Genomic DNA, 24,082 nt, shown 5'->3' with positions numbered 1-24,082 from the left:
GTCTAAATGGCACAGCCTGGAGGTGGCAGAAGCATGAGGAGACCATTGAAATTTAAGATTTTGAAATTGAAATTTAAGATTTTGAAATTGAAATTTAAGATTTTGAAATTGAAATTTAAGATTTTGAAATTGAAATTTTAGCTAACACTCCCAAGTTTTAGTGTCCTTGGCTCCAGCGTGTGAGTACAAAGGACCACATCTAACAAGGATTCACATTTCACATGGCGGCACAATGACAGAGCCTGGAGGTGGCATCAGTATGAGGAGACCACATAGTGGCTGAATGTTACAGCCTGGAGTTGGCTGAAGAATGAGGATACCATATAGTGTCTGAATGGCACAGCGTGGAGTTGGCTGATGCATGAGGAGACCATATAGTGGCTGAATGGCACAGCCTGGAGGTGGCTGAAGCAGGAGGAGACCATATAGTGGCGGAATGGCACAGCCTTGAGTTGGCTGAAGCATGAGAAGAGACCATAAAGTGTCTGAATGGCACAGCCTGGAGGTGGCTGAAGCATAAGGAGACCACATAGTGACTTAATGGCACAGCCCTGAGTTTGCTGAACCACGAGGATGCCATATAGTGTCTGAATGGCACAGCCTGAAGGGGTCTGAAGTATGAGGAGACCTTATAGTGGTGAATGGCACAGCCTTGAGTTAGCTAAAGCATGAGGAAACCATATAATGGCTGAATGGCACAGCCTAGAGGGGCTGAAGCATGAGTAGGACACATAGTGGCTGAATGGCACAGCCTGGAGGTGGCTGAAGCACGAGGAGACCATATAGTATCTGAATGAGACAGCCTGGAGGTTACAGCAGCATCAGGAGTCCTGGAAGTGAGCCGGGTACAGAGTGGTGCGGTGGGTGTCAATACCAGTACTCAATGACGAAGGTGGGTGAAAAAAGGTCGGATGCGGAGGAATGGTTGTAACTGGGGAGCAGCGCCTTAAATCAGTTTGTCACTATCCATATTTGTGAAGTGTTGGTGTGGCACCATGGTCAATCTACCCTGATGCAGGCATTGGTGGGTGGAAATCCTGGCTGATCCATCCCTGATTCATCTTAACAAAAGGTCAGTCTCTCCACATTTTTCATGGACAGACGAATTCTCCTTGGGGTGACTATGGCCCCCGCCGCACTAAATACCCGCTCTGATGGCACACTACTGGCCAGCCAGGACAGCTTTTCCAGGACAAACTCTGCTAATTGCAGCCACAAATCAAGTTTGACTGCCCAGAGGTCCAGCGGATCTTCAGTGTGTGTTGGAATGGGCATGTCAAGGTATGCCACCACCTGCTGGTTCAGTTTCCGCTCCAGGTGCTGCTGATGAGTTGCATCACTATGCGGGTGAAGAAAGCTACTCATCAGCGACTGTAGACTCAGGCTGCTGCTGACGTAGCTGGTACTGCTCCTGCCAACACACCCCTCCCCAGCAGTCAGGGCTGTGGAAGGTGAGCGCAGGGTCAACCCCGATTCAGACCTGCGAGAGGATGGGCGATGGCGCCCATAGGCATTGGCCAACTGGCTAAATAGGATGCCTCTGTAGTAGGTAATTTTGTCCTCCCTCTCAGTGGGTGTAAAAAAGGCCCTTATTTTGTGGTGGTAGCGAGGGTCCAATAAGGTGGAGATCCAGAAGTCATCCCGCTGTCGAATGGTTACAATTCAGCTGTCACTTCGCAAGCAAGTGAGCATGCATCGTGCCATTTGTGCAAGTGACTCAGAGTGTCTGGGTCCTCTGTCCCACCTTCCTCATAACCCTCTAGCTCCTCTGGCTGCTCCTGCTCCTCCTTTCCTGTCAGATTACTAGAAAAGTCACCCATTTGGCGAAACCTAAAATGTTCTCCACTGTGCCCCTCCCCCTCCTCCTCCTCCAGTTCAGCCCCCACAGGGCTCATGTGGCCACGTGAGATGTAGGTGCCACGTCTCCAATGCCGTGACCAGCCATCGTTTCCAACACGTGTTATAAGAAATGAAGCAGTGGAATGACATTGTTAATCCCATAATCCTAGTGACTTACTAATAATGTGACTTCCTTAAAGGTCCTGAGCAAACGGCAGGTGTCACGTATGAGCTGTCACTGGTTCACATTGAAGTTACACAGGGGAGTACCCCTATCCCATTGGATCATCAAGAAATCGGTGATGGTTTTCTCTGTTCATACAGTCAGTCCAACATATGGAGGGTGGAATTCCAATGTGTGGCAACATCACAAATCAGACTATGTTGGGGGATACCGTTTTGATGCTTAAGGAGTGTACGAGTGGCTGAAGTGCATGCAAAGTTTCCTTCCCATTGTTAGGATGTCTTGCAAATGGGGGGAACACTTCAGGAACCGCTTGACAATCAGATTGAACACGTGTGCCATGCAGGGATCATGGCTCAGCTTTCCCAGTCGCAGCGCATGCAAGATGTTCTTCCCGTTGTCAGTCACCATGGTTCCCATTTCCAGTTTTTGTGGAGTAAGCTATGCTCCAATTTCTTTACGAATGACTTTTAGCAGTTCCTCCCCTGTATGACTCAGTTCACCAAGGCAAACCATGTGAAGAACAGTGTGATCCGGCCGTGCCCTGCACACATGGTATGCTGTAGGACCATTGAGACTTGCCTGGACAGTGGAGGCTGAGGACACGGTTGAGGATGAGAAGGCAGAGTCGCACACTGTCACAGGACCAACGGACAGAGAGCGTAGAAGAGGGAATGGCTGTGACCTGTTCAAGTTGGTGTTGTGGCTGTGCAGGAACCACATTCACCCAGTGAGTCGTGAAGGACATGTATTGTCCCTGGCCCTAGTTACAGCTCCAGACGTCGGCGCTGCCGTGTACTTTGGTACACACCAACAGGCTCAAGGACTAACCCACCTTCTCTTCCACAAAATTATGCAGGGCTGGTACTGCCTTCTTTGCAAAGAAATTATGGCTTGGCACTCTCCACCTTGGCTCGGCACAAGCCATCAGTTCTCTGAAAGGTGCAGAGGCCACCACTTGAAAAGGGAGGGACTGCAGCACCAGCAACTTAGGAGCACATTCAGCGTCTGTGCCGTTGGATGAGTGGGCGCATACTGTTGTCTCTTGGACATGGCTTTGCCGATGGATTTTTGACGGAATAGCTGACTAAAAGTAAGAGGAGCAGGAGCATCTGGAGCGATAGAAGGAGGATATGACACACAGCTTCCTTCGGCTGAGGTGGTGGAGCCTTGGCTGGCTGAAAGAGGGAGCGACGTGTTACTGGGTGATGCAGCAGGCTTGACCATTACATTGGAGCCACGGTTCTCCCAGTTATGGTGGTGAAGAATATGTTGACTCAGGGCCGTGGTGCCAACATTGGGAACCTGGCCATGCTTTACCATCTGCCGACATATCTTGCATGTGGCTATGTGAATCTGCTCCAGGAACCCCTGTTCCACTACCTCCCAGGAAGGTAGGCTGCCGCAAAGCAGGTGGTCTTCCCCGGGCACGTTTGGCTCCAGAATTTCCACTTCTGCCACCATGCTGACTGCCAACCATGCTACCACATTGCTGGATCAGCTGCTGTCTCACGGGCAACCTGCAAGATTCTTCTCCTGATGATGATGAAGCCCCTTCTGCACCCGGCTCCCAATTGTGATTGGTTTCATCATCATCAACAAGTATCTGCACGTCACTGATGTCCTTCTCAGGTTCCTCAACAGTGTCTGCTTCAGGACCCTGAATGCTGGCAACACCGCCTCCCACGTCCCTCTCCTCATCACTAATTGCCCGCCTAGAGGTGGAAGCGGCAGATGTCTCCTCCACTTCTTGGCTGGGCAGTAGCTGCTGACTGTCCTCTATTAGATCAACCTCACTGAATGGTAGAGCTGAGCCCACAGCATAAGATACTTCTTTAGGGGAGGGAACAGCATAGGACAGAGGTATGGGAGGACAGGGACTGCTCCCAGGCCATGACAACTGAGGGTTGTGTCTGAGGAACCCACCAACTGTTGACTGGGGGTATCTGATGTCACTTGTGATGAAGTGGATGACCGTGTTGTTAACCAATCGATGACGGCAGATGAGTTGCTGGTCGAGACACGACCGCTAGCTGATACCGGGAGCTCAGGCTTCTCGCTGCGACTCCTGCTTCCCCTCGCCCCTAGTCTGCTGCAACCTCTGCCTGATGAATTTAGGCCTCTGCCACTCCTCTGTGCACGTCCTGGCACTTCTCTGCCTAACATACTTAGTGCGTATATGAGGGGAGTACAGTATGCTTCACTATGCTTAAAACAGTATTTGTCTAGAACAGCAGCAGGTGTGCACTTTTGGCTGGCCTTTCACAGTATCTAGGCCCTTGACAGATTAACAGGTACAAAATAGTACACTACTTTGATGTAGGTACATGGTATGCACTCATGAGGGCAGAAAAATGTGCTACAGTACACTTAAAAATAGGTATTTTAGTAAAACACCAGCCGCTGATTACTTTTGCCAGAACTTTCACAGTATCTAGGCCCTTGACAGATTAATAGATACAAAATAGTACACTACTTAGATGTAGGTATGTGGCATGCACTTATGAGGGCAAAAGAAAGCAGTACACTTAAAAAAGTATTTGAGTACAACACCAGCCAGTGGGTACTTTTGGCTGTGCTTTCACAGTATCTAGGCCCTTGACAGATTAACAGGTACAAAATAGTACACTACTTAGATGTAGGTATGTGGTATGCACTTATGAGGGCAGAATAATGTGCTACTGTATGCTCCAAAAGTTAAGTATGCTTAAAAATACGTATTTTAGTAAAACACCAGCAGTACACAGTTACTTTGTGCTAAACCCAAAATTGCACTCTCTCACAGACTATTAGGAATGGACTGCTGGGTATGTATTATACTGTGTACAGACTAGTATAACCAGCAGATGATTTGTTGTGGAACAAAGAGGGCAGAAAACATGCGCTACAGTACACTTAAAAAAAACGTATTGAAGTAAAACACCAGCCGGTGATTACTTTTGCCTGGAATTTCACAGTATCTAGGCCCTTGACACATTAACAGGTACAAAATAGTACACAACTTAGATGTAGGTATGTGGTATGCACTTATGAGGGCAGAAAAATGCGCTACTGTATGCTTCAAAAATTATTTGACTAAAACACAAGCCGGTGATTACTTTTGGTTTTCCTTTCACAGTATGTAGGCCCATGACAGATTAAAAGGTACAAAATAGTACACTACTTAGATGTAGGTATGTACTTATGAGGGCAGAAAAGTGCGCTATAGTACGCTTAAAAATACATATTTTTGCTCAACACCTGCAGTACACAGTTGCTGTGTACTAAACCCAAAATTGTTCTCTCTCACAGATTATTAGAAATGGACTGCTGGGTATTATACCATGTACAGACTAGTATAACCAGCAGATTTGTTGTGGAACAAAGACACAGAATTGCGCTGAAAAATTATTCCTGCCTCTTCTGCTAAGGTTTATGAAGTTGAGGCAGCTTGTTGAAATGTATGAGGCAACACACAGCTCTCTGCCCCTCTCTGTAATACAATGCTGTAGAAAGTGACTGGGAGGTTAATGGCTGCAGTAAAAATCATTTTCAGTGAAAAAAAAAAAGCACTGCTCTCTGTCCACCAGAACGCTGATGTGACTAGGAGGTGAAATGCTGCTGTAATAAGCTTTTCTGTGTAACACACACAGCGATGTCCGATCTCTCTGCAGTGTAATGAATGAAGTGACGAGCCGCAATATGGATGCCGATTATATAGGGCTGTGACATCACAGGGGTGACCGGCTGGTGATAGGCTGCATCCTGCATGTGATTCAGGGTCATCCCACCTACTTCCCTTCCCACCTTCCCAGCGTTCCTTGCCCCATGTACTGACATGTGGATCTGCCATTTTAGATGCCCTGGAGCCTGGATGGCACTAAATGGAGTTTAATGACGTTATTCACGCGATAGAATCACGGCGATATTCGCATTTGTTGCGAATCTAATTTTTCATGAAATTTGTGAGGAATTTGGGTTTGTCAGCTTCGATTCGCTTATCTCTAGTTGGCACTAAAACAAGGATAGCAAGTTTACAGCTTTATTTGTTGACTTTAATAATCACGATTGGATTCCACATGTCTGTTTGTAGACAGTCATAAAAACTAAACACATATGTCTGCACACAATAGATAACTTTTACTGCTTTCATTGGAAGAGATCACCAGTGCTTGTTAATGGGACAAAATATCCTTTAGCCGATACATAGTATCACAAGTATGGACAGCACTAAAATTAGATTTCCATCACCACACTACATAACCCTAAAACAATGTTTTCGGAATCGGTTTTAGTCTAAAAACAATAAGCAGCTTGTGAATACCTTTTAAGAAAAAAAAATTCCCTAATATAGACAACTCCGCAATAACTTTCTGAAACCTATCCCTCCCTAAAGAATTCTTTTAGCTATTTACATGGCTCAAGCTTCATTCCTAAAACACGCAGCCAACTTTCATATTTCATTTTGTTTATTGAGAATTAGGTTTTTATTAGATAGGACACTTTGGAAGCATCATAATTAAGTTTTGTTTTGTGGGTGTGGGGGCGTCACAATAGTTAACCAGGAGACACCAAGACAATAAGCCGATCCAAGACATTATAAACAGTTGCCAAAGCGAATAGACGTCATTCTAACTCCTTTACAATGGTTAGCCCAGGAGTGTGTGGAGGTGTATATACAGTACATTATCCCTCATGGAATTTATGATATTAATATGTCAAGAGATATTAGTAACTTCATATAATTTCTGGGAGATCTCTTTTATGTTATAAACTGTCTCTCTTTGATGTTTACACTGACAAAAAGATCGTTGGTGTTGTTAATAAACACATCAAGCTGTGATAAATGACAACAGTTGTTTCTTAGTGGAGTAGCTACCTCAACTTGTGTCTGCCAAAGGTATGTATACATGTCATATACATACAAACAATAGATGTCGGCCAAGTCTGGTCTTTAACAATTCCTCCATACACTTGAATGCTCGGCTCAGATAAATATTTATGTGATTGAAATGGAGAGAGGGACTAAGCAGTTGCAGACTTCTCTGGCTGTAATTCACCTTGTCCAAATCTTTATGTTGGGAGAGATTCAGGAGCCCCATATACATTAGGTCAACAAAATAAGGGGGTTTGTCTGACCCATGTCTAATATGTATGGCCAGCTTAAGTGTAGAGAATAAGCCTCATTGCTAATAAAATACTGTAGGCTCAAGTACAATTACTTACTGTAAAGCAGGTTTCACACTATGGAATCTCCAGCCGGATTAAATAGACGCCCCCATAGATAACAAATGTCTGCAGAGCGGAGATCCGTCCGAACACTGAATGAGTTCAATGATCTGGCAGAATTTTTCGAGGGTATTTTCTAGGCAGAAAGTCCACCTTCGAAAGCTCTGCAGTGCGCAATGTGCAGCGGAATCCCATGGCCAGCAATGGGACTCTGCTGTACCGGAATTTACAAGCGGAAGTTCTAAACGGAGTGAAACCGGCACTAACAGTCTAGGAGAAAAGGAGATGCGCCAAGATTACTATCTTATAGAGCATAGCAAACATTCTATAAAATTGCTATGCAATTGCCATAACACAAAGGTGTGTGGTGCTCAAATAAGGCCACATTCACATGGCATGAAATGTATGGAATGTCCACCCAAAAACACAGGAAGACATTGCACACATTTGAATAATCCAGCTAATGCTAGGACAAGTCTATTCTTTTTGTGAACACTGGAATCAGGAGTTCTGCTGCAGAAACATCTGCCATGAGAATTCAACCATGTGGACAGTGCAGCAGAATCCCATGGAAATCAATGGTACTCTGCTGCAGCGGAAGGCCCGTGTGGAATATTCCTGCGGAATTTCGCACATACCTTCCCCTGTGTGAACACACCCTAACAGTGTCATATATAGACTTTCCTAGAATCTAGCCAGCCACCTCTCCTTAAAGATCCATGAGTGAAGAAATGTGTGTGGGTCTGCTTATGTTGTCAGCTTGCAGAACAAGTTTAACCCTTTCCCTCAAAATCACTTGAATGAACGTGATGGATTTTTTTTGAACTGTCACAGTGCTGCTGGGCGTAGTGACAGTTACAAGTTGCCGGCAGTATAATGTTGCCTGGATACAAGCGAAACCAGCCAGGGACCGGGTGGTGATCACTCCTATTAGTCCGTGAAGACCAATAGGTTTTAAGTGAGAGGCAGGAGCAGTGTCTCCTCCCCTCAGTCTTGGATCGCTTGACTCAATATTGAAGCAATCGGAGGGGGAGAGGGATGTATTGGAGGTGCTCATTGCAGCTGTCAGTGACAGTTAACCCTATAGATACTGCAGTAAGTGTGACCACAGGATCTATCAGGGTGACAGAGGGAGCTCCCTCTGTTTCTGATCATGCTCTGTCAAGCAATAGTGAGGCGCCAATGATTGCCATGCAATGAAGCCTGACAATGGCCTCTGTGAGTCTGATCTGCTATACTATGATTGTCAGTGTAACACCGACAGGCATAGACATACTACAGTGCAGTACAGGTGTGTGTTGCACTGCATTATATGATTGATCAGTAAAGAGAACAGTAATGTGCAAAATATATGAATTTTTTTTAAAATAAACATAATAATATATTAAATAAATAAATAAGAACATTCTATATGTATATATCGCACATCCCAAAATAGTCCCCTAAACTCGTCAAGAAGTCCTCACAGAATTGTATTGGTGAAAAAATAAAAACTTACAAACATGATTTTTTTTAACAAAAATAGTTTTTATGGTATAACTGTAATAAAATATAAAATAAAAAAGTATAATAATTTGGTCCTGGTGATTAGAAACAGCTGACCGGCACTGCTCTATCTCTCTCTGTACGGGTCGGAAGTGGTTCGCAGGGGGGACTGCGTATGGAGGTGCTCGACTACTTAGAGATACAGACTGTCCACAATGATACAGGTGAAGAAAAAAGCGTAGTGGCACTCACCAATTTGGTTATTCCATAGATAGCTTTATTCCATTAGAAGGTGCATTCACAAGGGCGGCGACAGATCCAGCCGGACCGGGACGCCAGTGCGTTCGCTTGCTGGGTTACAATTGTTTCACGCTTGCGCGCTTCAACGGACCCTCCCTCTCACCGCTTCCCTCACCTGTCTATAAGCACCTACAACAGGTGACGTCAGAGGTGGGAGGGATTACAACAAGCATTAGTTTAAAAACCAGTTACAAAAAACTATATTTAAAACCAATAATCAGTTACAAGAAAGTGCCCAAGTCTATTCTATCGTTAAGACCTACGTTATCTTGTGCCCTAGTTTTTAGGATCCAGCGGGCTTCTACTTCACGTAACTCTTTAATGATGTTCACTCCTTTTCGCGGGGTTAACCGTTTAATCCCTGTAAATTTTAGTACGCTTGTGTTACCATCATGCTCTTTTTTAACGTGCTCAATCAGGCGCGGAGACCCTTTACCTGACCCTATAGACCAGACGTGCTCTCTGAACCGAGTGTTCATGGCACGTATGGTGCTCCCAATATAGAACTTCCCGCACGTACATATGATTGCGTACACCACATAACTGGTTCTGCAACATATGTACTCGGTTATCTCTTTGGTTATCCCGCCCACTGTCACACTTTTGCCTGAAGAGAACTGAGGACACCATTTACATCTCTTACATTGAAAATTGCCTTTCACTGACATTTTCTGTAACCAATTCTCAGAACTTACTTCTTTAAACTTACTGCTGAACAATTCATCTTTTAAATTCTTCGTTCTTTTGAACGTTACTACGGGTCTTTGTAGTCTGACATCTCCTAACTGTGGGTCTCTTTCAATCAAGCTCCAATTTTTTTGGATCGAACTTCTAATTATGTCAGATAGGGGGCTAAATTTGAATGAAAAACAAAACTTTTCACAGGTTTTTTCAGTATTACTTTTTCTGTGGTATCTCTTATTTTTGCTACCCTTGAGCAGCTCATTTCTAGTTACTTTATTCGCTCTATCCAGCGCATCACAGAGGACTTCCTTCGGGTATCCTCTTAGCGACAATCTTTGCATCAAGGCAGTAGCTTGTTCTTCAAATGCCTCTGGAGAGCTATTGATACGTTTTAAACGCAATAGTTGTCCATAAGGGATAGCTTTTCTGGTGTGAATGGGGTGGTAGCTGTCAAAATGTAATATAGAGTTAGTTGCGGTTTCTTTTCGATAACCTTTGGTAACTAATTGACAGTTTTCTATCACCACCTTCACATCCAGAAATTCTAATTCGGAGTCACTACATTTCGAAGTGAAACGCATGTTCAAGTCATTACAGTTTAGGCATGTTACAAATTCTTCGAAGGCAGACTGTGTACCCTCCCACACCATAAAGATATCATCCACGAACCTTAGATAACATCGAATGTGCTTAAGAAATTTGTTTTGTGTGGAGAATACAAATCTGTCCTCGAAATGAGCCAGGAACAAGTTAGCAAATGTGCACGCTACCGGCGTGCCCATTGCTACTCCCCGTTTTTGTGCAAACCATGGAAAACACAGACAAGAGTGATAAGTATATCAACTTTGTCTGTGAAGCACTTACATTCGTTCTAGGGAACAATGTTTTTAAGTTTGGCGAGCAATGGTTTGCACAAAAACGGGGAGTAGCAATGGGCACGCCGGTAGCGTGCACATTTGCTAACTTGTTCCTGGCTCATTTCGAGGACAGATTTGTATTCTCCACACAAAACAAATTTCTTAAGCACATTCGATGTTATCTAAGGTTCGTGGATGATATCTTTATGGTGTGGGAGGGTACACAGTCTGCCTTCGAAGAATTTGTAACATGCCTAAACTGTAATGACTTGAACATGCGTTTCACTTCGAAATGTAGTGACTCCGAATTAGAATTTCTGGATGTGAAGGTGGTGATAGAAAACTGTCAATTAGTTACCAAAGGTTATCGAAAAGAAACCGCAACTAACTCTATATTACATTTTGACAGCTACCACCCCATTCACACCAGAAAAGCTATCCCTTATGGACAACTATTGCGTTTAAAACGTATCAATAGCTCTCCAGAGGCATTTGAAGAACAAGCTACTGCCTTGATGCAAAGATTGTCGCTAAGAGGATACCCGAAGGAAGTCCTCTGTGATGCGCTGGATAGAGCGAATAAAGTAACTAGAAATGAGCTGCTCAAGGGTAGCAAAAATAAGAGATACCACAGAAAAAGTAATACTGAAAAAACCTGTGAAAAGTTTTGTTTTTCATTCAAATTTAGCCCCCTATCTGACTTAATTAGAAGTTCGATCCAAAAAAATTGGAGCTTGATTGAAAGAGACCCACAGTTAGGAGATGTCAGACTACAAAGACCCGTAGTAACGTTCAAAAGAACGAAGAATTTAAAAGATGAATTGTTCAGCAGTAAGTTTAAAGAAGTAAGTTCTGAGAATTGGTTACAGAAAATGTCAGTGAAAGGCAATTTTCAATGTAAGAGATGTAAATGGTGTCCTCAGTTCTCTTCAGGCAAAAGTGTGACAGTGGGCGGGATAACCAAAGAGATAACCGAGTACATATGTTGCAGAACCAGTTATGTGGTGTACGCAATCATATGTACGTGCGGGAAGTTCTATATTGGGAGCACCATACGTGCCATGAACACTCGGTTCAGAGAGCACGTCTGGTCTATAGGGTCAGGTAAAGGGTCTCCGCGCCTGATTGAGCACGTTAAAAAAGAGCATGATGGTAACACAAGCGTACTAAAATTTACAGGGATTAAACGGTTAACCCCGCGAAAAGGAGTGAACATCATTAAAGAGTTACGTGAAGTAGAAGCCCGCTGGATCCTAAAAACTAGGGCACAAGATAACGTAGGTCTTAACGATAGAATAGACTTGGGCACTTTCTTGTAACTGATTATTGGTTTTAAATATAGTTTTTTGTAACTGGTTTTTAAACTAATGCTTGTTGTAATCCCTCCCACCTCTGACGTCACCTGTTGTAGGTGCTTATAGACAGGTGAGGGAAGCGGTGAGAGGGAGGGTCCGTTGAAGCGCGCAAGCGTGAAACAATTGTAACCCAGCAAGCGAACGCACTGGCGTCCCGGTCCGGCTGGATCTGTCGCCGCCCTTGTGAATGCACCTTCTAATGGAATAAAGCTATCTATGGAATAACCAAATTGGTGAGTGCCACTACGCTTTTTTCTTCACCTGTATAATAATTTGGTACTGCCATAATCGTACTGAACTGCAGTGTAAAGTTAACATGCCATTGTTTATATATACATATAAATATATATATATATATATATATATATATACACATATATATATGTTTATATGTGTGACTTTTGTTTATATTTTATACACATATTTTTTTCTGATATGTGTACTATTGTTCTGTGGTAAATCACAGTATTTGTATGTGAATTATTGTTGGATAAAATAAAATAAAAATTGTAATAATAACATGCCATTGTTACCGCATGAAGAATGTTAAAAAAAAATAATTTTAATGAAAAACAACAGCAGAATATATATTTTTATTTATATCACCTCATAAAAAATAAAGTAAAAAATGATCGGAGTATTACATGTACCCCAGAATGGTAACAATGTAAGCGTCAACTGTCCAAAAATATTTTTGCACCCCAAAGCCTCTGCAACTTTATATGATGCAAACAAAATACCCTAAACTAAAAGGAAGCCTTAAAATCCACATGGTGCTCCTTCATGTCTGAGGCCTGTGTGTGAGTCACATAGCAGACAAAGGCCACATATGTGATATTTCTAAATACGTCAGAATTAGGGGAATAAATGTTGTCAAAATCTGCAAAAAAAAAATTACATTTAAAAATTCCACCTTCATTTTTCTTTCATTTCTGTGAAATGCCTAAAGGGTTAATAAATGTCTTAAATGTTTTTGTCTAAAATACTTTGAGGGGTGCAGTTTTTAAAATAGGGTGATTTACGGGGGTTTTCAACATGCAGGCCCCTCAAATTCACTTCAGCACTGAACTGGTCCCTGAAAAATCAGATTATGAAATTTTCTTGAAAATCTGGAAAATTGTTGCTAAACTTATGAATCTTCTAGCAAAGGATGTTTAACAAATGATAGAAACAGAAAGTAGGCATATTATAGATGTGAATTCATAAGGCATTTGGTGCGGTATGACTATTTCTCATACAAGCAGAAAATATAAAATCTAGAAAAAAAAATCATTTTCATTTTTTTCACAAAATTTTGGAGTTATATATCAATCAGATTTTAACACTTTTATAAAGTACAATATGTTACAAAAAAAACTGTCTCAGAATCGCATTGATAAGTAAAAGCGTTCCAAAGTTATTACCCTATTAGGAGATACATCTGGTTTTAATTTGCCTTGGTCATTAACCCCTTAACCCCTTAAGGACCGGGGTTTTTTCCGTTTTTGCATTTTCGTTTTTTGCTCCTTGCCTTTAAAAAATCATAACTCTTTCAATTTTGCACCTAAGAATCCATATGATGGCTTATTTTTTGCGCCACCAATTCTACTTTGTAATGACGTCAGTCATTTTGCCCAAAAATCTACGGTGAAATGGAAAAAAAAATCATTGTGCGACAAAATTGAAAAAAAAAAACACAGTTTTGTAAATTTTGTGGGCTTCCGTTTCTACGTAGTAAATTTTTCGGTAAAAATGACACCTTATCTTTATTCTGTAGGTCCATAGGATTAAAATGATACCCTACTTATATAGGTAAGTCCCCTATGACACCTTATCTTTATTCTGTAGGTCCATAGGATTAAAATGATACCCTACTTATATAGGTAAGTCCCCAAAAGTTACAAAAATTGCATTTTTTTTTTCAATTTTGTCTCACAGTGATTTTTTTCCATTTCGCCAAAATGTTTTGGGTAAAATGACTAATGTCACTGCAAAGTAGAATTGGTGGCTCAAAAAATAAGCCATAATATAGATTTTTAGGTGCAAAATTGAAAGAGTTATGATTTTTTAAAGGTAAGGAGAAAAAAAAGGAAAATGCAAAAACGGAAAAACCCCAGGTCCTTAACCCCTTAAAGACCAAGGGCGTACAGGTACGCCCTTGGTCCTGCTCTACTGATATAACGCGGGGTTACACAGTAACCCCGCGTCATATTACGGCAGGCCCGGCGTCATAGTGAAGCCGGGACCCGCCTCTAATAGCGCGGCTAAAAGCGAAACCGAAAGTGGCTGGCTAGCTCAGTCGGGCTGTTCGGGATAGCCGCGGCTAATCTCGGCATCCCGAACAGCTGACAGGACAGCGGGAGGGCCCCTACCTGCCTCCTCGCTGTCCGATCGCCGAATGACTGCTCAGTCCAGGCATGAGCAGTCATGTGGCAGAATCGTTGATCACTGGTTTCTTATGAGAAACCAGTGATCAATGATGAAGATCAGTGTGTGCAGTGTTATAGGTCCCTATGGGACCTATAACACTGCAAAAAAAAGTGGAAAAAAAAGTGAATAAAGATCATTTAACTCCTCCCCTATTAAAAGTTTGAATCACCCCCCTTTTCGAATAAAAAAAAAACACAGTGTAAATAAAAATAAACATATATGGTATCACCGCGTGCGGAAATGTCCGAATTATAAAAATATATCATTAATTAAACCGCTCGGTCAATGGCGTGCGCGCAAAAAAATTCCAAAGTCCAAAATAGTGCTTTTTTGGTCACTTTTTATCTCATTTAAAAATGAGAAAAAACTTTTTTTTAAATGTACACAGTACATTTTTAGGTAAAAATGACACTTTCTCTTTATTCTGTAGGTCCATACGATTAAAATGGTACCCTACTTATGTAGGTTTGATTTTGTTGTACTTCTGAAAAAAATCATAACTACATGCAGGAAAATTTATACATTTAAAATTGTCATCTTCTGACCCCTATAACTTTTTTATTTTTCTGCGTATGGGGCGGTATAAGGGCTAATTTTTTGCATTGATAGGACTTTTTTCATGATATAAAAAGTGACCAAAAATGCACTATTTTGGACTTTGGAATTTTTTTGTGCATACACCATTGACTGTGCGGTTTAATTAACGATATATTTTTATAAATTGGACATTTCTGCACGCAGCAATACCACATATGTTTATTTTTATTTTTATTTACACAGTTTTTTTTATGGGAAAAGGGGGTGATTCAAACTTTTATTAGGGGAGGGGTTAAATGATATTCACTTTTTTTTTGCAATGTTATAGCTCCCATAGGGAGGTATAACACTGCGCACACTGATCTTTTACATTGATCAGTGGTTTCTCATAAGAAACCACTGATCGATGATTCTGCCGCTTGACTGCTCATGCCTGGATCTCAGGCACTGAGCAGTCATTCAGCGATCGGACAGCATGGAGGCAAGTAAGGACCCTCCGGCTGTCTTGTAAGCTGTTTGGGATGCCGCGATTTCGCCACGGCGATCCCGAACAGCTTCCTGAGCTGACCGGCAGGGTTTTACTTTCACTTTAGACGTGGCGTTCAACTTTGAACACTGCGTCTAAAGGGTTAATAGCGCATGGCACCGCGATCAGTGCTGCGCGCTATTAGCCACAGGTCCCGGCCGTTGTTAGAGGCTGGGCCCGACCCGCTATAGAACGGGAGCGGACTCATGATGTACCGGTACATCATGGGTCCTTAAGGGGTTAAGGTCAAAAGAGGCTTAGGAGTAAGGGGTTAAAGCGCTTGTATTTTTTGATCAAAATGAATACTAACAATCTGTTAGTTTCTGAAATTATGCTGAGAAGCAATAGATCAAAATACAAATTGTGGATGTATGGCTATTTTTCTGTTTCTCTATTTTTGTTTTATACTTAAAGCACAACTGTCATGGATATTGCACCCCCCAGACTAATACCATGACAGTATAGATGATAAAACTTGTAATGCAGCTATACCTTTGGCTGCTCTTTATCATACTTCATCAGCCAGAAAATAGTTTTATCGTGTGGTCAGCAACAGTCGGGGTTCACAATGCCCCACCTCCGCAGCAGTCCCAGCGCTCACTTACTCCTGTAAGTGAGTGCTGGTACTGCTGTGTGATTTACACACAGGTCCCCAGTGCAAGTGCCCCGATTTTCATGATGTGCGGGCCGTGACTCCACTGAGCCTTTACATATTATGTGCACATTTATGATATACAGTGCCCATTCTCCTCTTCTTTATTCTCCTGGTGCCGGAGATGCGCTGCTTCTGCTTTCACTAGAGGCAGAGAACTAGCTCACTCCCTGCCTCTAGCACTGCACAGGCGCATGCTGCTGGTGGCAGACAACGGGAGTAAGCGCTTTCTCACTGCCAGAGAGAAAGCGCTCACTCCCATCTGTGGCATAGAGAAAGTGCTCACTCCCATTGTCTGCCACCAGCGCTGTGAGCCTGTGCAGTGCTAGAGGCAGGGAGCGAGCGAGCTCTCTGCCTCTAGTGAAAGCAGAAGCAGCTCATCTCCAGCTCAAGGAGAAGAAAGGAGAGGAGAATGGGCACTGTATATGATAAAGGTGCACATAATATGTAAAGGCTCAGTGGAGTCATGGCCCACACATCATGAACATTGGGACGTTTTGTGCTGGGAACCTGTGTGTCAATCACACAGCGGTCCCAGCGCTCACTTACAGGGTTTAGGTGTGGCGGAGGTGGGGCATATCCAATTGTTGCTGACCACACGTTAAAACTATTTTCTAGCTGATAAAGTATGATAAAGAGCAGCCAAAGGTATAGCTGCATTACAAGTTTTATCATCTATACTGTCATGGTATTAGTCTGGGGGGTACAATATCCATGACAGTTGCGCTTTAAGTATAAAGCAAAAATAGAGAAACAGAAACATAGCCGCACATCCACAATTTGTATTTTGATCTATTGCTTCTCAGCATAATTTCAGAAACTAACAGATTGTTAGTATTCATTTTGATCAAAAAGTACAAGCCCACTCGCCACATCAAGGCCACTTAGTCAAAGTGGGTCCCTAACCTAACACTGGCGTAACACCCGGCAGCGACCACTGCCTCCACGACACCAAGCCCACAGGGGGAATGACCCAGATGCCAGGCAGCCCCACCACTGCCCGACCAAGCCCCCAGCTCAGGGCCGCACAACCCCACAGACAAAGCATCACAGCAACAATGGCCACCACAGAGCACCACACCAGTGTGAACACCTACCATGTGCTCCCTGCCAGAGGGCTGGGAGAATGCTAGGAGAACACTCAAATGCAGTCTCCTGCTAATTAAAAACACCTGTGCCGAATGGGTGGAGTGGAGTGCTGGCTATAAAAGAGGGGGCATACTACAAATGTAAAAAAAAATAGAAAAACAGAAACATAGCCGCACATCCACAGTTTGTATTTTGATCTACTTGCTTCTCAGCACAATTTCAAAAACTAACAGGTTGTTAGTATACTTTTTGATAAAAAATGGTAGGTGTTCACATTAGGGTGGTGCTTGGTGGTGGCCATGGTTGTTGTGATGCTTTGTCTGTGGGGTGGGGTGGCCCTGAGCCAGGGGCTTGGCTGGGCAGCAGTGGGGCTGCCTGGCCACTGGATCATTCCCCCTGTGGGCATGGTGTCGTGGAGGAAGTGGTCGTTGCCCGGCACTACACCAGTGTTAGGTTAGTGACCCACTCTGACTAGGTGGCCTTGACGTGACGAGTGGGCTTGTACTTTTTAATCAAAATGTAAACTAACAACCTGTTTGTTTTTGAAATTATGCTGAGAAGCGAGTAGATCAAAGTACAAACTGTGGATGTGCAGCTGTGTTTCTGTTTCTCTATTTTTGTTTTGCAGGGGTTAAGTATGTTTTTACAAATGGATTGTAACTTACCAAGGATACTATTAGTGTAGTGACTGGAAATCTTCTCCACATATCTAACTGGAGTTATTTCTGTATTATGTGTTAGCTGTGCATCTGCCATGTTTGAGTACACTATAGTAGAGTAATGGCAGCTACCTACAGAACTGAATGGTGAAAAATAATGTATAACGTTGCCAATCTGAAAAACATAACATATTGCATTACTATAACCTAAAGTGTTTGTTTGTTTCATTTAATTCATATTCACAGTATCAGAGACTTTGCAATCTACCCAGAACAAAAAGCCTGTGATGTGAAACTAAAGGTTTGTTATAGAGCATCTGATATTGTAATTAAAAATTGTGCATTTTCTGCATTACATGTGGACTGTCCAGAGATCACTTACAGCCCTATTCATAAAGCATTCTGGTCATAAATTATAGAACATCTGGTAGATATTAACAGATGTGGCATGCATATTAATGAGCAGTCAGGTTTATTAAATGTCACTGTATACTGGGTTTAAATTTCAGCAAATTAAGTTTAATTGGTGGCCAGTTTATCTTCATTTACTTTCTATTTTCTTAATTTCCAGTGTCTTGATTGGTAACAAGAACTTAGTATTACTTTACAACATCTATGTCATTTGTTAGGTCTGCTGCTGTAGATAACCATTTTTGTGTTGGAATGATTCCAATTGGTGATGACTACATAGCAACACAACTAACTAGAAAAATGCTAGAATAAAATGCATGTTAGAAAGGTAGCAAAGCCAACATGCCACAAAAAGCTGAATAGCTGAATCTCCTCAAGGACAACTAGTACTTCCAAGAGCTACATCAAAGATATCAAGGAGCAAGTCAAATACGGCACTCAGCTTGGGGAGATTTATCAAAACTTTTGCAGAGGGAAAAGGGGGGCAGTTGGCCCTAGCAACCAGATTGTTCCTTCAGAGGCATTTTTCAAAATTAAACAAGCAATCTGATTGGTTGATATGGTTGCTACTGCCCCACTTTTCCTCTGCACAGGTTTTGATGATAAATCATCCCCAGCTATCTCTGGGAATACCATAGACAATAAATGGAGCAGTTGTCCATATATTTGACTGCAGTTTCATTCTGATGGGAGACTTAGAACCATCTTTCTTGAGATTACTAGTCCCAGTGGTCATACTCCCAGCGATTAAACACTTATAACCAGGATAGTAAATGCATGAAGGAGTGAACCAGCATTTCGGGACAAAAGTTATAATAAAACTTTACATTTACTGTATTCGATTAAAAAGTCAGGAAGCCAAATAAGTTAAAATGACGCAGATTCGTATTTGGCCCTTGCTGCTCATCACTAATACTGAGACCAATATTACCAATAAAACCAGTATAAAAGAAGGAATATCATCACCATACATATTACCATAATATTGATACTGACAAAAGCCTGTATACTGAGATAAATATTATTAATACATTTTAATATGTGCCCAGGTGCACACTGCTAGTTCTGCGTGTTACCAGTGAGGAGCAAATAATACTGCCACACCATGACTAACTAATGACTACCATAATACTGTTACTGTATAGTACCCACTATACAAAGAATATTCTCACATACAGTGACCATATAGTGGTGGATACCAGCTATACCTGAGCGATCTGCAGACCATTTAAGTGATTACAGTTACTTCCCTCACAGGTGATGTCTACCCACTGCTTCCTCCACTGTGAAGTTCTTGTAGCAAAAGCAATTGCACCGGCCTTAAAAGAAGTTCTCGATGCCACCATGGACATGGTCAACTTCATCAAGCAACGTCCCCTTCAATCACAAATATTTGCAATGTTGTGTGAAAATATGCAGAAAGACCATGTTACCCTCCTTCAACATACTGATGTCAGATGGCTTTCAAGAGGAATAATTCTGACAAGAGTATTTGAACTTAGAAACAAGTTGCTTATCTTCTTTAGAAACAGCAATAAAGGGAGATTTGAAAGCCTCTTGGATGATAACGAGTTTGTGCAGAAATTGGCATACCTGGCTGGTATATACCAACATCTGAACAAATTAAACACCATCATGCAGGGGCCAAAGGAAAATATGTTCACCGCCACAGACACAGACTCTTCTGGTTTTTCAGAATAAACTAAAAGTTTGAGAAAGACACCTCTCTTCAGGAAATACTGAGATGTTTCCTCTTTTAAATCAACTTGTAAGTGACAGTGAGCCTGTTGAAGAAGTTATTGAATTAGATATCAGTCATTTAAAATCCTTGTTAGAGAACCTTAAGCATTATTTTACTTTTTTATGTTCCGAGTCATATGACTGGATTAGAAATCCCTTTGTTGCTGACTTGTCCACTGCAAAGTTTAACCTTCAGGGAGAAGTGAGATGTGATAGAACACTAAAAATCTAATTTAATGAGGCCAATACCTACAATTTCTAGCTTTAGATTCAACAAGAATATCCGATAATATCTCAACAAGCTGTAGATATTCTCGTTCAGTTGTCTAACAAATATTCAGAGTAAGCAGAGGAATCATCTGCTCTCTGTTAAGGAAGAAATGTGGGTGTGTTTGTCGTGAATTAGGCCCCAAATTCCCATTCTGTGCAAGCAGAAGCAAGCCCAAGTTTCATACTAACCAGGTATGCTTTTTTCCCATTTGAAAATAAAATTCAGATGCTTCCTAGCTAACAGTCATAGAGGGGTGTACTGTGCGCTGCTTGTATTTATCAGGTCTTTGTGCATTGTAGATGATTTAGTAGGGGTGACCAATGTAGAATACTGTACTGAAGTGTGTAGATCAAATTTTGTGGCGTAACAACATATGTTTTTTTTCAATCCTGTCAGAATATTCTGCCATCTGTCAGGAAGTCTTTGGGAACAAACATTCTTATGCCTGAAGATTCGGCCCCTACAAAGGTAAGCTTTTTTTTCTCATTTTAAGTGCTGCAATGCTAATAATGACATAAGTGTACTTAAATTGGCTTTTTTAAGGCGTTTTGGGGGAATTTTAGGTAGGGGTGCCCAATGGAAAAAAAAAATTCTGAGGGGGACTGAATAACTGCTGTGGGAGACATGATGAGGAACTTACCCCACTGTTACTGTGCATGGCACCATGGGGGAGGTTTTCTTTTAACCATTTGGAGGACTATAGATAGGATGATTGTATAGAGGAGGTATGAATAAAGGACAAATTTCCCTGGGGCCCATGTGATACTAGTTACAGCCCTGGCTGCAAGCCTGTAAAGTTTTTGTGGGCTGGCCTGGTTGGCCAGCAGGGCACAGCATCAAGTCTGCCACATGACAGAATGGAAGCCTGACAAATCAAATGCCAGGCTTTTCTCACAGGCTGCAATGCCTAAAGGGGTATTCCAGGATTTTTTTTTTATTTGTCTATGCTACAGGGGCTGTAAAGTTAGTGTAGTTCATAATGTAGTGTCTCGCAATTCCTATGTGATTTTCACCCTACTATTTATTTTCCCAGGTTGCAGTGTATCAATGCATGACATCACCAGTCAGTTTTGCAAAGGCAGCCTGTCTGCTTCAATGGGTGCAGCAACCCCACTGTGGGAGAAATTATTTTGCATAGGGATGTCCCGATACCGATACTAATAATGTATAATACATTATTACATTATAATACAAAGTGGGGGGGCCTGCTGTCTACAAAGTGGGGGGACTGCTGTCTACATGGGGGGGCCTTCTGTCTACAAGGGGGACAAGGATGGGTGCTGTCTACAAGGGGGGTGCTGTCCACAAGGGTGGGTCCCTGTCTACAAGGAGGGGGCCCACTGTCTACAAGGGGGGGCTGTTGTCTGTAAGGGGGACAAGAGGGAGCACTGTCTACAAGGGGGGGGCTGTTGTCTACAAGGGGGACACGGGGGGCGCTGTCTACAAGGGGCACAAGTGGGGGTCGCTGTCTACAAGGGGGACAAGAGGGGGTGCTGTCTACAATGGGAGGGCTGTGGTCTACAGGGGTGAGGCTGCGGTCTACAGGGGGGCTGCTACTAATGTCTGCAACTATCTATACTACCTACAAGGGAATACTACCTACTATTAAAGGCAATCTTACAGCAGAGTCACCTGCACTAACTTGAATTTATAAGTAGATAGTGCAGGTGACCCGGTTTCTACTGCTGCTCACCATGTGATCATCAGCACAATCGCTCCGGAGACATCGGTTTCGCCGCAAATGCAAATGCTCAATGGAGAAGAGAGAAATCTTTGCTCATACTACAGCAACCGCCTCCAATGTACACAACATACCCACATATCAGCACGGTAAGCAGTGCCAGAAACCGGGTCCCCATGCTGTCGGATTCCCTTTAAAATAAAAGTACTCGTACTTGGTATCGGCGAGTACTGGAATTAAAGTATCGGTACTTGTTCTCGGTCTTAAGAAAATGGTATCGGGACATCCCTAATTTTGCACCAGCTGTAGGCACCCTTATTACAAAACACTGGGACCCAAATTTATCAAACTGTGTGAGAGAAAAAGTGGAGTGATTTTCCCACCGCAACCAATCACAACTCAGCTAACGAACTGTGGTGAAGTAAAACCTGAGCTGTGATTGGCTGCTATGGGAAAATCACTAAATTTTTTCTCTCTCACAGTTTCATAAATCGGGGCCTGGGTCTTTTGAATGGATGCAGCTAATTTGTGCTGCAATAGGTATTTAGTCAGCCACCAATTGTGCAAGTTCTCCCACTTAAAAAGACAAGAGAGGCATGTAATTTTCATCCTCAACTATGAGAGACAGAATGGGGGGAAAGAATACAGGAAATCACATTGTAGGATTTATAATGACTTAATTGGTAAATTCCTCGGTAAAATAAGTATTTTGTCACCTACAAACAAGCAAGATTTCTGGCTCTCACAGACCTGTAACTTCTTTAAAGGGGTACTCTGCTGATCAGAATTTGGAACAAACTGTCACAAGCTCCTGGCGCCAGCTCTGGCGTTCGGAACAGTTTGTTTCAAACACTGAGCAGCAGAGTACCCCTATAAGAGTCTCCTCTGTCCTCCACTCGTACCTGTATTAATGGCACCTGTATGAACTTGTTATCAGTATAAAAGGCACCTGTCCACAATCTCAAACAGTCACACTCCAAACTTCACTATGGCCAAGACCAAAGAGCTGTTGACGGACACAGAAACAAAATTGTAGACCTGCACCAGGCTGGGAAGACTGAATCTGCAATAGGCAAGCAGCTTGGTGTAAAGAAATCAACTATGGGAGCAATTATTAGGAAATGAAAGACAAACAAAACCACTAATAATCTCCCTTGATCTGGGGCTCCATGCAAGATCTCACCACGTGGTGTCAAAATGATCTCAAGAATGGTGAACAAAAATCCCAGAACCACATGGGGGGACCTAGTGAATGACCTGCAGACAGCTGGGACCAAAGTAACAAAGGCCACCATCAGTAACACACTACACCGCCAGGGACTCAAATCATCCAGTTCCAGACGTGTCCCCCTGCTTAAGCCAGTACATGTCTGGGCCATCTGAAGTTTGCTAGAGAGTATTTGGATGATCCAGAAGAGGACTGGGAGAGTGTCATATAGTCAGATGAAACCAAAGTGGAACTTTTTGGTGAAACCTCAACTCGTCGTGTTTGGAGGAGAAAGAATGCTGAGTGTGGTTCCCCACCATTCCTCTTCTCTGACTCTCTGGTGCAGGCAGTATGGGATAATGCTGCTGCCTGCACCAGAAGTTTGCTTGCTTGAGGACTAGGGATCTGTATTTCAGTTCCCCGCGAAGCCCGACTTCCCCTACGGACTCAGTGCGGTTACTTCCCTTCTCCTTCCACAGCACAGCCCCTAGACCAGAGAAACGTGTCCTAGGACCTCATTACAGACCCCCCAATATGTACCTTTCCCCCAATGCAGACTCCCCACCGTCCACATCAAAACAGGCCCCCACCACAATTCAGTCCCCTCATAAAGACAAACTCCACACTGCCACCATCCCCCTAATACAGACGACCCTCTCACTCCTAGCTCAAAGACTAACCCAACACCTGAATAGAGTTAAATTGCGTTAAATTCTGATTCCGAATTCCGAGCGAAAAACTTATTCTGGCGGAATCTGCTAGTAAAAAAATTTAACTTCGGCGTTAAATTCCATGTAAAATAAGCGGGGATTCTGCATTATTTCTGCTAGGAAATTTCTGCAAAAATTTTTTCCCCCTGAATTTCACATTGTGAACATACCTTTAGGGATCGTTCAAGCTATGGAAATTCAAGGAGGAATCGGCGAGGAAAGTCTGGAAGGAATTTCGCCTTTCGTCACAAAGTGGAAGTTCTGATGAGGATCCAAGT

This window comes from Hyla sarda, chromosome 1 (genome assembly GCF_029499605.1).
Source record: "Hyla sarda isolate aHylSar1 chromosome 1, aHylSar1.hap1, whole genome shotgun sequence".
In the NCBI taxonomy this organism is placed as follows: Eukaryota; Metazoa; Chordata; class Amphibia; order Anura; family Hylidae; genus Hyla; species Hyla sarda.
The sequence above is the reverse complement of the archived record's forward strand: the minus strand, read 5'-3'. Positions refer to the sequence as shown.